Source organism: Ursus americanus, chromosome 22 (assembly GCF_024610735.1).
Source record: "Ursus americanus isolate L20-20 chromosome 22, mUrsAme1.1.p, whole genome shotgun sequence".
Lineage (NCBI taxonomy): Eukaryota > Metazoa > Chordata > Mammalia > Carnivora > Ursidae > Ursus > Ursus americanus.
Window position 1 is genome coordinate 75417 of NC_142148.1, and position 15213 is coordinate 90629.

Genomic DNA, 15213 nt, shown 5'->3' on the forward strand with positions numbered 1-15213 from the left:
AATATATATCCGGTAAAAGATCTGTATTCAAAATATACAAAAAACTATCAGAACTGAACAGTAAGGAAACAAACATCCGAACTGATAATGGGTAAGGGTCTGAAAATGCCTGGACAAAGAAGATATGCAGACACAGAATAAGCATACAAAAATATGCTCAACGTCATCATTAGGAAAGAACAAGTGTAAACGACAGTGAGACAGCACTGCACACCTATTCCAAATGCTGAACTCCAGAAACAAGAATACCAACTGCTGGAAGGCGAGGAATGGCAGCAACTGTCCCTTCAGAAGACAGTTTGGCCATTTTCTCCAAACCTAAATAAGTCTCACATTAAGGTCCAACAATTGTACTTCTGGTATTTAGACCACTGCTGTGAAAAGCTATTTCCAAACAAAAACATGCAGTTATGCACAGCAGCTCTATTCATGGTGGTTACAAACTTAACGAATCCAGGATGTCCTTCCGGTAATGAATCCATAAGCAAACTGAGTGCATCCATGTGAAGGAAGCAGAATATGCCAGGCAAAATGTGCCTCTTTGGCACAAGGGTTATTTGGGTGGATTAATTTTAAGAAACAGCACACATGGGAGAATCTCTGACAACTGGGTAGAAGTTGCTGTTTGGTGAGTGAAAGGTACGCTGACAAAGGAAAGCTCCATTGGTAGGCCTGTCTCCCTCTGTATCAGGAACAGAATGACTAAATCTCAAGAAACTCTTACTGAAAGAAAAAGCACAGACTTAAATCTGTGTAACAACCATTCCCTCACTTACTGTGCTCACCTGATAACACCCCTTAACTGGCCTTCCCACCACCTACAATCTTTTGGTCTTTAGTTGAAGATGGCATTTAGAGTGAGGGCTGGGTCACTTCAAGGGGTTACTCCGTTTTCCTGGGTATCTCCCATGAATACAGGACATTTGAATGATATTAAACTTTGACTTGTTTTTCTCCTGTTAATCTATTCAGCAATAAAAATAAATGAACCATCACCCCCACACAATGACATGGATGAACTTTACACGTATTTTTCTAAGTCAAAGAATCCAGTCTGAAAAAGTTACACACTGAGTGACCCCATTTGTAGGAGATTCTGGAAAAGGCAAAACTAGAGGTGATAAAATGATCAAGGGGTGAATTCCATCATATTTTAATGATTTGTACCTGCCATTATTCATTTGTCAAAACCCAAACATTTTGGGGCACCTGGCTGGCGCAGTCGGTGGAGCATGCAACTATTGATCTTGGGGTTGTGAGTTCGAGCCCCATTTGGGTGTGGAGATTACTTAAAAATAAAATCTTTAAAAAACACAAACAAACATGTTTACATCCCCAAGAGTAAATCAAAAGCTACTGAAATAAAGTTACTTAGGATGTGGGAGTGTCGCAGGGTGGTGTAGGGACCAAGGGCAGGCTGCCCCAAATCTGCCACTTTGACATATATATTTTAAATAAAAGTTACTTAAGAGACAGCCTATGTAAGAGGGATGCTCAAACCCTCCTCTGTCCCCCGAAGCAGGAAATCTATCTGCACATGAAGATCTCCCTGTACCAGGAGATGAAAAGACTTCCTAATCACCAGAAATGGGAAGTTTAGAGCCCAGAAGCTGCATAAACAACCCTTGTTACTTTTGACTAACTTACTACCCCAGCCTGAATTCTGTTTAGAATTCCTTACTAATTGAAGCTCCCAAGGTTGTTTTCCTTCTTCTGTGAATTTCTCACAGATTTATTTTCTCTTTGTCCACAAAGTATAAAACCTGCCTGCCTTGGTCATTTAATCATGTGTATATGATTAAACTTTGTGGGTTTTTCCCTCCTGTTAATCTGTTTCATGTCAATGTATAATTCCCAATCCAACTGAAAGAACCTTGAAATGAGCAAAATTTCTTCTGCCCCTTCAGTGGGATACAGAAAATGACAAAGAATCTAACTGTACTGGAAATGTATGGAAAAAACACCCACTGCAGGTTGTATGGCAGAAGATGCTGACCTAAGTAAACTTTGGAAACAAGTGGAATCTGTAGACTAAAGGAAAAAGTTCTTTCCCATCAGGGTGGTAGCTAACAGATCTGAAAACTCCCCATCTGTAATCTGGAATGGCGCAGTGAATTAAATACATAGCAGGTGGTGAGAGCCAGTTTGTCACTGTTGGAGTAGAAAGTTACAGATCAGCCAAGGAAGAATATCACAATACAACCAGGTTGGAGACATCAGCATGAACTCATCTTCTGCTCAGTACGGATACAGACAGTACCACATGGACATCTTTAATTAGGTGTGTTTACATTGGTTGGAATACATGCATATATTGCCTTCCATTGTCTGCTGAGCACATTCAGTTCCCACAGGCAAGACTTTAATACCATTCTCTAATAAAAGGAGCCAGAGCTCTTCTAAGATATTGCTAATAGTAGGACTGAGACTGTAAATATAGGAGCCAGGATAATCTTGAAGTATCAGAAAGTAAAGAATTACCACAGAAAACCCCACAAAGATGGAATGATGTCCACAGAAAACAGGAGACAATGGAAAACACTGGTAAAAAATAAATGATTTGTTAAAAAGAAACCACAGGCCCCAAATGGAGTCACTTAACATTAAGAGACCCGGGTCAGCAAACGAGGTCTTACCGCCTAACCCAACTGCAGTTTCACACACCCCCACCTCCAAGTAAACTTTAATCAGTCAACCAGGAATATGTACTGAATGGCCCCTTCTGTTCCCCTTAGGAGGGCAACCCTGCCTTAAACAATGCATTGTTTGCTAACGATTTCCTTTTTTCAATTCCCTGTCTGCTTTTAAAAGCCTTTCCTTCCGTGCAGCTCACAGGAGGTCCTTTCTATTTGCTAGATGGGATGCTGCCCAATTCATGAATTGTTCAGTAAGGCAATGTGATCTTTTAAATTGCTCAGTTGTATTTTTTATTAACAGATTACACAGGTTTTTACAATTGGGGTTGAATAGACCTCTTCTAACAGAATTCCAAATAATAAATATAGACAGACCCTCAGCTACCCATCAAGGAGGTGCAGCTGACTCCCCTCTCCTAAAGTGTGTGGGCTCCGCACAGTGTCTTCCTACTCACGAGGACACACCATAGGCACCTGGGAAAGTAACTTCATGGTGGGGAAGCCCGACCAACACAGCCTCAGGTGACCAAGGTTAACACAGACAGTGACAAGTGTTCCTTGCTGTACAGTGATGACAGAGCACTTTACCTCTGTGATCCGCTTCCCTGAAAACCACAACCCCCGTCTAACCATGAGAAAAACAAGTAAATCCCAATGCAGGTCTATGTACAAAATGCCTGACCTGTCCTTCTCAACACCATCCAGGTCATCAAAACAAGACAAGTCACAGCCAAGCAGAGCCTAAAGAGACATGATGACCACATGTCACGGGGTGCCCTCACGGGATCCTGGAACCAGAAAAGGTAGAACAGAGGGAACCTGGATAAGTATGGACTTCAGTAAATAATAACGTATCAACATTTGTTCATTAATTGTGACAATTTATGACAAATTTAAAGGTTAAATAAGAGAAACCTCTTACATCAGACTGAAAACCTAGAGGAAATGGGTGATTTCCTAATAAAAATGCACATTAACAAAATAGACCCTAAATAGACCCTAAAATAAGGAAAAAACAAGCAGACCAATTAGCCATCCAGGGCCTCTTCTTCGTGCTGATTCTCGTGCTGAGGTGGATAGAGGGATGAGTGAAATAGATGAAGCGGATTAAGAGGACACTTTTCTTGATGACCACTGAGTAATATATAGAATTACTGAATCACTCTATTGTACACCTGAAACGAATGTAACACTGTATGTTAGCTCTACTAGAATTTAAATAAATTTTTTTAAAAATTTTTTCTTTCAGGAACCTCTTTGAAAAAGCTTTTCCTGTGCAATGTGCATAAGCCCTACTTGGGAGGATTCACTCTACAATAATTATTCACTCTATGCCTCGAATTCAGATTTCACTGAGTTCTTACTGTGGATCCCAGCCCACAGGAGCCATGGTCCTTTTCTGTCCAGGCTCAGCACCTATGCCTTCAAGATTGGAAGTAGAGACACATGTCACTTCACAGTCCAGGAAGCTATTATTGTTTCTGTTTTAGTGTGAGATAGTCACAGACTGTGGGACAGGTTTCAGAGCAGGTTTATTATGGATCCTGGATCTCTACTTCAATGGTCATTACCTGGATCCATTTGGCTAATAGGTTCCCTGTGGATGGTCTTGATTCCAAGCACATACACAGAAGATGCAAAGGTGGGTGGGCTTGGATGGGACAGGAAGAAGACCAATAACAGACGAGTGTACGACCCCTCCCCTGATCCAGGAACTGCTACGGGAGAGGGTACAGGAGGAAGAATCCATGTGAAACTCCAAGGTCACCAGGTGAACACAGGAGGCACAGGTCAAGGGATCTGGAGATGCAGGGCTTGGAGGCTGCTCTGAGCTACCTCTGGGAGGGAGGGAGGAAGTGAGGGAGGGAGGGAAGGAATGAGAAGGAGACACTGCCTGCCCCTGGCCCATTCCAGCTGCCCACCGCTCTGGCACACATCAGTCTACACAGCTGACACAGCCTATGCTCAGGGTTGACTGGCTCAGGTCCCTCAATCCTCAGTGGGACAGCTGGCCCCAGGGCTCAGAGACATGCTGAGGGAGATGAGAGGGAAAGCTGCCCCACCCAGATCATCCCCTCCTTGAGCAGACAGCCCTTCAGAACTGCTAAAAAAAACCCACTAACAGGTTTGAAAGACATGCCATGGATGAACCAAGGCATAGAGATATGTAAAATAACATTCATTTTTAAGTTCAGAGCTGTCATCTCAGGAAGTGGGGAGAGCTTCCCTGAGGAAGACTGAGGGGAGGGCAGGCCATGCTGAAAAGGGAGACGTGGATCTCCTGATTGGGGACCTGCAGCCCCCTTCCAGGGCAGGGCATCGTCCTCACCTCATGGGGGATCCATGGAAGTGTTCCATCAGGGGACTGACAGGGCCAGAGGTGGGTCTCGAGAAGGCTACCCTGGCATCAGACTGCACAGGGCACCAGGGACGAGGGCCCGATGGAGGACAGGCAATACCCCGGAGGCCATGGGGCAAGAGCAGAGGCACATGACCTTGAAGATAATGATGAAAAGCAGGAGGTGGCAGCATGGGAGCCGGCACGAAAGTGCCATGGGAGCAGTGCCCACAGCTACACTGACTGGGGGCCTTCTGTGCCAGGTGTGGCTGACTTCAGTACACTCCAGACCAGTCCTGACCACAACCTTAGGAAGTGCGCACCACCCCCGCCTTTCTCTCCCCTTGCAGCTGCTAGGAATCATGGTCACAGAGCCCGGTCAGTTTTCATGGAAACCAAGCAGTGGCTCCCCTGCACGCTGCCCCTCTGGTGGTGGTCCAGTGCGACCCTCGTGCCTGGCCAGAGACTGATGTCTACCTGTCCGCACAACTCAACAGACAGGAGGGTGTCGCTGAATTCCACAGCACCTGATGAGACAGATCCACAGAACCCAACACCCAGTGGGTCACTCGGGACCTCACCTAGGGTCATGAAGCTCACCATGCCCTATTCCTGTCACTTCCCACAGAAAGCCTGGTTCTGATCCCCCACAATACCATCCATCCTGGCTGCTGATGTGTGGTCATGCCACGAACCCACATGGCACCTTTCTTTTAGAGAAGGCTACCCCTGCACCTCGTAGAAAATATTTCTAATGAAGTAAAGTCCATCAGGACTACGGTGTGAACAGTGACACACAGTCTGCATGGTAGTAGTCAGTAATTCTAACAAGGGTTGACCCCCCCCCATCTCACAAAACCTTCCTCTGTCCCCACGAAACTCATGGTCTGCCCTCAGAAAAACCCCCAGGAAACAAAGTTTAATCTGAATGCTCCCTTCACCTTCTGGTTCAAATCTTGTCCAACCACAATGATATGAAACAAGAAAACAGTCTCAAGAAAAAAATGGGACACGATGGGTAGTAAGGAGGGCACGTATTGCATGGTGCACTGGGTGTTATACGCAACTAATAAATCATCGAACTTTACATCAAAAACCAGGGATGTACTGTATGGTGACTAACATAATATAATAAAGAAACATTTAAAAAAAAGAAGAAGAAGAAAATGGGACAGTTGAAAGTATGTGGAGATTGGGGCACCTGGGTGGCTCAGTCATTAAGCATCTGCCTTCAGCTCAGGTCGTGATCCCAGGGTCCTGGGATCGAGCTCTGCATCAGGCTCCTTGCTCAGTGGGGACCCTGCTTCTCCCTCTCCCACCCCCCTGCTTGCGTTCCCTCTCTCGCTGTCTCACTCTCTGTCAAATAAATAAATAAAATCTTTAAAAAAATATGTGGACATTTAACAACATGCTACTGAACAACCAACAGTCAAAGAAGAAATCAAAAGAAATTTTAGAAGTACCTTGACACAAACAAAAAAGAGAACCTACAAAAACTTATGGGATGCAGCAAAAGTAGCTCTAAGGGGGACGTTCATAGAAATTCAGGTCTTCGTCAATCCATGAGAATGCTCTCCAATAAACAACCTGATTTTATGTAGTAAAGAAGTAGAAAAAAAACAACAACAAGCAAAGCCCCAAATTAGTAGAAATAAGGAAATAACAAAAAGGAATGCGTAAATAAATCCAATGGAGACTAAAAAGACAAAAAAATCAATGAAAATAAGAGCTGCCTTTTTTGGAAAGATAAACAAAACTGACAAACTTAGCTAGACTCACCAAGAAAGACAGAGGACTCGAATACAATCACGAAAGAAAGATAATGGATTCCTGTCTCACATCAAAATGAAAAGAACACAAGCAGCAAACTCTTCGACCTTGGACACAACAACTTCTTGCAAGACACGTCTCTAAAGGCAAAGGAAATAAAAGCAAAAATGAACTATGGGGACTTCATCAAGACGAAAATCTTCTCAACAGCAAAGCAAACAATCAACAAAACTAAAAGGCAACCTACAGAATCGCAGAAGATATTGGCAAATGATATCACAGATAAAGGGCTGGTATCCAAGATCTATACAGAACTTCTCAAACTCGACACCCAAGAAATGGGCAGAAGACACAAAGAGATACTTCACATGAAAAATTGCTCCACATCACTTGCCATCAGGGAAATACAAATCAAAATTACAATGAGATACCACCTTACACCACTTAGAATGGTTAAAATTAACAAGGCAGGAAATAAAAAATATTGGAGAGGATGTGGAGAAAGGGGAACCCTCTTACACTATTGGTGAGAATGCAAGTTGGTACAGCCACTTTTGAAAACAGTATGGAGTTTCCTCAAGACGTTAAACACAGAGCTATCCTACGACCCACCAATTGCACTACTGGGTATTTACCCCATAGACACAGAGTAATGAAAAGAAGGGGCACCTGTATCCCAATGTTCATAGCAGCAATGTTCACAATAGCCAAACTGTGGAAGGAGCCAAGATGTCCTTCAGCAGATGAATGGACAAAGAAGATGTGGTTCATCTATACAATGGAATATTACTTAGTCATCAGAAAGGATGAATACCCACCATTTGTACCAACATGGATGGACCAGGAGGGGATTATGCTAAGTGAAATTAAGTCAAGCAGAGAAAGATAATTATCATATGGTTTCACTCCTATGTGGAACAGAAGGAATAGCATGCAGGACATTAGGAGAAGGAAGGGGAAAGTGAAGGGGGGGAATGAGACGGGGAGATGAACCATGAGAGACTATTGATGCCGGGAAACAAACTGAAGGTTGCAGAAAGGGAGGGGGTGGGGGGACGGGTTATCCTGGTGATGGGTATTAAGGAGGGCACGTGTTGTAATGTGCACTAGGTGTTATATGCAAACAATGAAGCATGGAACACTACATCAAAAACTAATGAAGTACTGTAGGGTGACTAACATAATTTTTAAAAAAGAGAAAGATATGAAATCCATACAAGAAAACTATCACTATTTGCAAATGACATGAAATCCCCAAAGATTCCACAAAAAACTGTTAGAATAAACAAATTCAGTAAAGCTGCAGGATATAAAGTCAATATACAGAGACCTGTTGCATTTATTTTTTTCAGATTTTATTTATTTATTTGACAGGGAGAGAAAAAGCACGAGCAGGGGGAGTGTCAGACAGAGGGAGAAGCAAACCCTCGCTAAACGGGGAGCCCAACATGGGGATCAATCCCAGGACTCTGGGATCATGACCTGAGCTGAAGGCAGACGCTTCACCGATGGAGCCACCCAGATGACCCAACTTCTTGCATTTCTATATACTGATGACACACTTTCGCAAAGAGAAATTTAAAAAGCAATGCCATTTACAATTGCATCAAAAAAAATCGAGGAATAAAAGTAACCAAGAATGAGAAAGACATGGTATACTCAACACATGGCAGAAAAAAAAGAAAAAACATGTGGGGGGGAGGCAGAATGTATGGGTCAAAGATTTGGAAGGCGACACAAACAAATGGAAGCATACGCCATGCTCCTTAACTGGAAGAGTTAATTATGTGAACATGTCCATCATACCCAAAGCAATCAACAGATGTGATGAAATCCCTATCTGAATTCCAGTGGCATTATTCGAGGAAATAGAAGACAGTCCTAAAACTCGTATGGAATCACAAAAGACCCCAAATACCCAAAGCAACCTGGAGAAAGAAAGCTGCAGTCAACACACTCCTGGATTTCAAGCTAGATTACAAAGCTGTTGTCATCAAAACAGGATGGTACTGGCATAAACACAGACACCAGGTCAGTGGAACAGAACAGAAAGCTCAGAAACGAACCCACACGTAGATGGTCCTAACTTACGACACAGCAGCAGAAGATATGCCATGAGGGAAAGGACTGTCTCTTCGGTGAGCAGTAACAGGAAAACTGGGCACTAAATGCAGAAGAATGGAACTGGGTCAGTTTCTTACACTGCACACAAAATTTTTAATGGATGAATGATTTGAACATAAGACCTGAATCCATAAACCTCCAAGAAGACACAGGTACTGTTTCTCGACGTTGGTTTGGGCAAAGAGTCTTTAGATCGGACACCAAATGCAAAGGCAACAAAAGCAAAAATAAACAAGTGGAACAACATCAAACTGAAATCTTCCACACGGCAAAAGAAACCAGCAAAAACTTAAAAGGCCACTGACCCAATAAGAAAAAAATATCTGCGAATCATATGTGTGAGAAGAGGCTAATATCCAAAATACACACAACACTCATACAAATCAAAACAAAAAAAACTGTATAAAAAATGGGGTGAATATGTGAATAGATACTTTCCAAAGATGGCACACAGGTGCCAACAGACAGAAAAAGTTGTTCGACATCACTAATCATCGTCAGGGAGACATAAGTCAAAACCACAATCGGCTATCCCCTCACAACTGTTGCAACGGCAATCGTCCCAGAGGCAGACGACGGGACCCTGTGCACTGTTGGTGGGAATGGAAATGGGTGCAGCCACTGTGACAAACGGTATGGAGGTTCCTGAAAAAATAAATACAACTGCCACATGACCCAGTAATGGCTCTACTGAGTATTGATTTGGAGAACACAAAAACACTGCCTCAAAAAGACAGATGCACTCCCACGTTCACTGCAGCATTATTCACAATAACCAGACATGGAAACACAGACCTTGGGGGCCTTATGCCAAGTAACTCAGACACAGAAAGACCAATACCAGATGCTCTCATGTACATTCCACGTGGAATAAACAAATACTGAACGCATAGATACTGAGAGCAGATTGGCAGGTGCCAGATTCGGGGATGGGGTGGTAGAAACGGGTGAAGGTGGTCAAAGGCGCAATGTTTGAGTGATAAAATCCAACAGTCATGGAATGTTCTGTCCAGCATGGAGACTAAAACTAACCCCGCAGCATGGGGTGTAGGTTTCCCTGCTCTTGGAAAGTACAGTGTTCCTAGGAAACCTTCCACAGCAGAAATGGTGTAAAGAAGGAATGACCATTAATTTATACAGAAAACTTAAGAGAGCGTGCTCAGACTCCAAAATCCCTTCTCTTTGGCTTTTCTTAGGCCTCGGGACACAACTTCCTAACGGAGGCCCAGCATAAATGAAGATAAAGCACAGCAGAGGCTCACAGACACAATTCAAAGTGCTGGTGGCTGGATGCGGAGAGCGGTTCCCAGCGGAAGGAGCTGGTTGGGGTGCACGCCGCCTCTGTCGTGCTTCTCCCCAAAACAGATGCTGAACACGTTTCTCACTGTTCGACTTTTTTGATAAGAGGGAAATCCTCTTCAGGTCTCTTCCTCTTACTGAAGCCGGGTAATAACGTAGATCTCTCAAGAAAGTCAAGTGTCTTACTGTGAACGTTTAAAAAGTGGGGGATACTTGCACTGGAGCCTTGCTGAGGGAGGACATGTGAAAGGTTCTCCCGGACACAAACCTCAGCAGATCCACCGGGAAAGGCCCCTTCTTCAGCATGGGGAACACGGACTACCTCCTACCCCCAGAAACCTTCTCCTTCCCCTCGCTCAGGACAACGCATAACAGCTGGGAGTCACCCCAATTCCTCCTTTCTCCCGTTCCCAATATCTAACCCACTGGCAAATCCTGTGAGCTCCATCTTCAAAATGTACCCAGAATAGGTCTAACCACTCCATCCAAGGCCACCTGTCTGGTCCACACTGAAGCTCATCTCTTGGCTGAGTTCCTGGAAAAGCTTCATCATTCACCTGCCTTGCCATCCTCAACCCTCTGTCATCTGTTCTCAACACTGTAGCCAGGATGGCCCAGTGAAACAGGGTCTCATGGGGTTATAGCCCTGGAATGGCTTTCTGTCACCCTCTGTCACATCTCTGAGGTCATGTCCTAAGCTGTCTCCTGTGGCCACAGGGCCTTCTTGTTGCTCCTGGACATACCTGGAATTCTCCTGCCCCAGAGCCTTTGCACATGCTTTCCCTTCTGTTTAGAATGCTCTTGATGTGTTCTCACTCACCTTCTGAGAAGTCTGAATTGGAGTGACAGGGACAGAAGATGAGGCTGTGTGTGTTGGGTGAGGCTGGTGGCCCAGAAGAAGGTTCTCTGCCAGCTCTCCACCTGTGCCTCACTTGTCCTCAGCCAGGAACTTGCACACAGCCCTCACCTGTCACAGCTCTCACACAGGAGACCCACAGCCACCCCTGGAGCCCTGCCTGCCCACACTGTGCTGCAGAATGCATTCAGCTCTCCTCCGGGACCCCTGTCAGCTTTACCCAGACCTGGAACTCCCCCGTCTCCTGCAAAGCTCCAGGATTCCCCCTCTTCTTCCAAAATCACACTGGCTCAAGGCTTTCATGAGAAAGGTATAAAGCTACCTAATGAAAGGTTCACACCTACTTTCCCCTTCTGTTGCATTTCTTTCCACCTTCCTTCCTACCTGTGCAAACTGGTACATATCAGTGGAGCATGAACGTGCTCTGAGATCTGGATCTTTCATCGCAGCTTTCCGAGGACTCCTTCTGCGATAAGAAACGAGCGTATCCTACAACAGGGTGTTTTACAACTATCATCTGCAGAATAGTACAGCCCAAATCACTACATTTTTACCTCACTCTTCATGAAGCAGAACACTTTCTCCTTTCTTCTCTTACTTAAATTCCAGTTAGTTCACATGCCATGGAATATTCGCTTCAGGGGTAGGATTTAGTGATTCCTCACCTGCATACAATACCCGGTGCTCATCACAAGTGCCCTCCTTAATACCCCTCACCCATTTAACCCTTCCCCCCACGCCCCTGCCCTGCAGCAACCCTCGGTTTGTTCTCTAAGGTTGAGTCTGTTTCCTTGTTTGCCTCTCTCATCACCCCTCAACTCTGTTCATCTGTTTTCTTTCTGAAATTCCACAAGCGTGAGATCATAGGATATTTGTCTTTCCTCACTGATTTTGCTTAGCTCAATACACTCTAGATCCATGCACATCCTTGCAAATGGTAAGATTTCATTCTTTTTGAAGCTGGGGCATATTCCATTATATATATGTATCCCACATCTGCTTTATCCATTCATCAGTGCATGGACTTTGGGGTTCTCTCCATAGTTTGGCTACTGTGGACATTGCTGCTATAAACATCACGGTGCATGTACCCCCTTCAAATCTGCATTTTTGTATCCTTTGGGTAAATACCTAGGAGAGCAATTGCTGGATCATGTGGTTGTTCAATGTTTAACTTTTTGAGGAACCCCCACACTGTTTCCCAGACTGGCTGCACCACTTTGCATTCCCACCAACAGGATGGGAGGGTTCCCCTTTTAGCAGAACATTATCTGCCAGCAATTTCATAAGAGGAAACAAAAACTCTGTGAGATACACCCAGGGTCAGGCAAGCAGTTGCAGACTTCACCCCAAGGCTCCTGACGCCAAGCCCCTTGAAGCCACCAGCAGGCCTCTATCTAAAAGAATTCCCAGACTCTCCTTCTGACTCCACCACCAAAGAAACTACAGAGAAAACAGCTCCTCAAAATATCTAGATGATACGTTTAGTAAAACTAGAAAGTCAAGCTCAACTTTTAAACAGTAAAAGGCTGCCTTGAATAATTTAGAATTTTCCCTCGACCCTAATTGTAACTCTTTCGATGAAAAGACTAACCAATGATGAAACATCACCTTTGACAAATGACATCATCCAAGTCTGTATCTGATGACAAAAAGCCACCTAACTCTAGATGCTGGCCACACATCTATATCCTAGGCCCAAGTGAATAACACAGTTAGATGAAGGAACAAATTAGATGTTACAAACACAGAGTGAATCTCACCTCCCCTTTCAAATAAAAGAGGATTTCCTAGGAAACAGATGTTCAAAATACATTCATAAGCAATAAATGGACAGAGAAATTGTGATCCCTGCAAAGTTCTACCAGCAGGGAAACTAAGTAATTCTTGCACCAAACCCAGAATGCTGACAGCTACTTAAGTTTTACTTCGTGGCTCAGCTAGAGAAAAGAGAAAAGCCCAGGAGGTTTTGGGATAATGAGAGGTTTTACCTCCAATCCTGACATAGGACATTTCACCAAACGTACCTGTGCTTTCTCTGAACACTGGCGTCCTGTGACAAGCTGCCTCCCTGACTCAGATGCTGACGTTCAAAACCTCGGGTCTCGTGGAGCCAGAGCAGAGAAGTGCTGTCAGCTGGGGAGAAGAAGACACCTCTAACCTACAGCCTGCACACCTGCTTCGGTTTCTGGGCGAAGGGGCAACACATACTTGTTTTTTACTAGTAATTATCTTCATTCTAAATAGACCAATGACCTTGCCTTTTCTGGAAAGCGGAATTACTCTTCCAAACCCTCAACTCATCTGTTCCAAATACAACCAGAGTGGGGTCTGCTTTACGCCCGCCTCCAGGCCCCCACCTGGAGGACCTTCCAGCATGATTCTAACAGCCAAATACCACCAACTCCGGGGCACGGGGGGGGGGCACGGGGTACAATGTTGAGGCTGAGGGATGGAGCTGGGGCTTGTTACCGCCACACCTGTGCCTGGGGCAGCAGGAACCTGGAGGACCCTCCTGCACAATCCTGACAGCTCATTACCACCAACCCCTGGGGACAATGCTGAAGCTGGGGGACGTTCTGGGGCTTATTATCACCACACCTGTGCCTGGGGCAGCAGGAACCTGGAGGACCCTCCTGCAGGATCCTGACACCCCATTAGCACCAACCCAGGGGACACGGGGCACAATGCTGAAGTTGGGGGACTGCTCTGGGACTTGTTACTACCACACCTGTGCCTGGGGGAACAGGGAACACCCTGCTGAACTCAGGGTACTGCTCAAGGTCCATCACCTGCACTGTGTCAGGGAACCAGGGGACACTCCACTGAAGATGGGGACTGTGTGCGGTCCTTACCTGCACTCTTCCCGGGGAACACGGGAAACCCTGAAATTCTGCAACCCATCCCACAAAAGCTCAGGTGAGCAGGCGCCCTGGAGTTCACGGGTCTGGGGAATACAGCCAGTTGACAGACATCGGGCAGAGGAGACTTTAAAGGGAAAAAGAAAACTCACCCGCGATGAACCCTCTCCACGCGCCCTTCCAGAACACCGCCTCCCACCCGGGGCTCACCCTCCCCCCGGACCCCCACCGCGGCACACATCCCGCACTCACCCAGCTGGGAACTCCGCAGGACAACTCTCTCCCAGCGTCCCTTCTTCTGCCCCAGGTCTGCAACCCGCTGCAACTCCGGGACCGCCCACAGAGACATAGGTCCACCCCCACGCAATGACTGGTTGGGGAAGATGGTGCCCTGAGCCCCTTGGATGCTGGGCAACCCGCCCTCCCGCCCCGCAACCCTGCGAGTGCAGGGGGTCCAGGAGGCGCCTCCCTGCCCCAACACCGGCATGGGTGGGGTCGTGGGCCGGGCCCCACACACACACCTGGCCCCTTCCGGGGAACCCTCTAGCTGGAGAAGACCCTCAGAGCCCTGCCCCTTCCCTTTCTGCACCAGCCCTCCCTGCTGGCGTGTGCCTGGTTCCAGGCAAGGTCAGCTGCTCAGACCCTCCAAGGCTTGGGCTTTAGGAAATGCAATGATTTCATGCATTTCCAAGGCAACTTTAAGACCTAAAAAGAAATGCTCTAACTGGGAAGAGCATCACCTTCTGGTCTCACCCATGGAGTGGACAGTGCTTCTCAGACCTTCAACGCATCCTTCTAGGATGAGCCCATTTGTGCTGGAATCTATATACACATGCTTGCTTCTGCAGGAAATTGTCCAGGATGGAGAACAGCTGCCCTTCTGTGCTGCTGGAGTTGTGAACCAGGAACATTTATTTTTCACTTAAAAAGAAAGCGTATTGTTATTGTCGACACTAAGTGAACTAAATAAACATTTTAGAGAGAAAGGAAGAGAGTTTTATTCAAACCCAAGTCAGGACAGCTGCCTGGGAGACACAATCTTCACCAAGAAGGGATTGCTCCGGGGAAGGAACATTTGGGGCAGGGTTACATATTTGTTCTGCTTTGTTTTACGTACAGAGTTACACACCATGATGAGGAAGAAGATTCCAGAAAGTGACAGACTTGTTCTTATGTTTTCAGAATGTGCAAGTCAGTATGACTTTAATCTTATGGGAGCCACAGAGGCTCTTTATTTTTTCTCATCTTTATGTTGGCATTTTTGGTTATTGTTTTCTTCTCGAAGCAGATGTACAACATGTGCTTGGGGCAGAAATAGGGCCCATGCTT

The 15213-nt window shown here is 45.6% G+C and overlaps 1 long non-coding RNA gene across 1 annotated transcript; it reads right to left on the reverse strand.

Annotated features, from left to right (window-relative positions):
* Nucleotides 1-1577: 1577 nt before the first annotated feature.
* On the reverse strand, nt 1578-14194 carry LOC148108008 (uncharacterized). The gene is made up of 4 exons (XR_015721188.1): nt 14137-14194; nt 13879-14011; nt 13051-13159; nt 1578-3424 (listed from the first exon to the last, which is right to left on the reverse strand). It is a non-coding gene; the product is annotated as an uncharacterized LOC148108008 (long non-coding RNA).
* Between the last annotated feature and the right edge of the window lie 1019 nt (nt 14195-15213).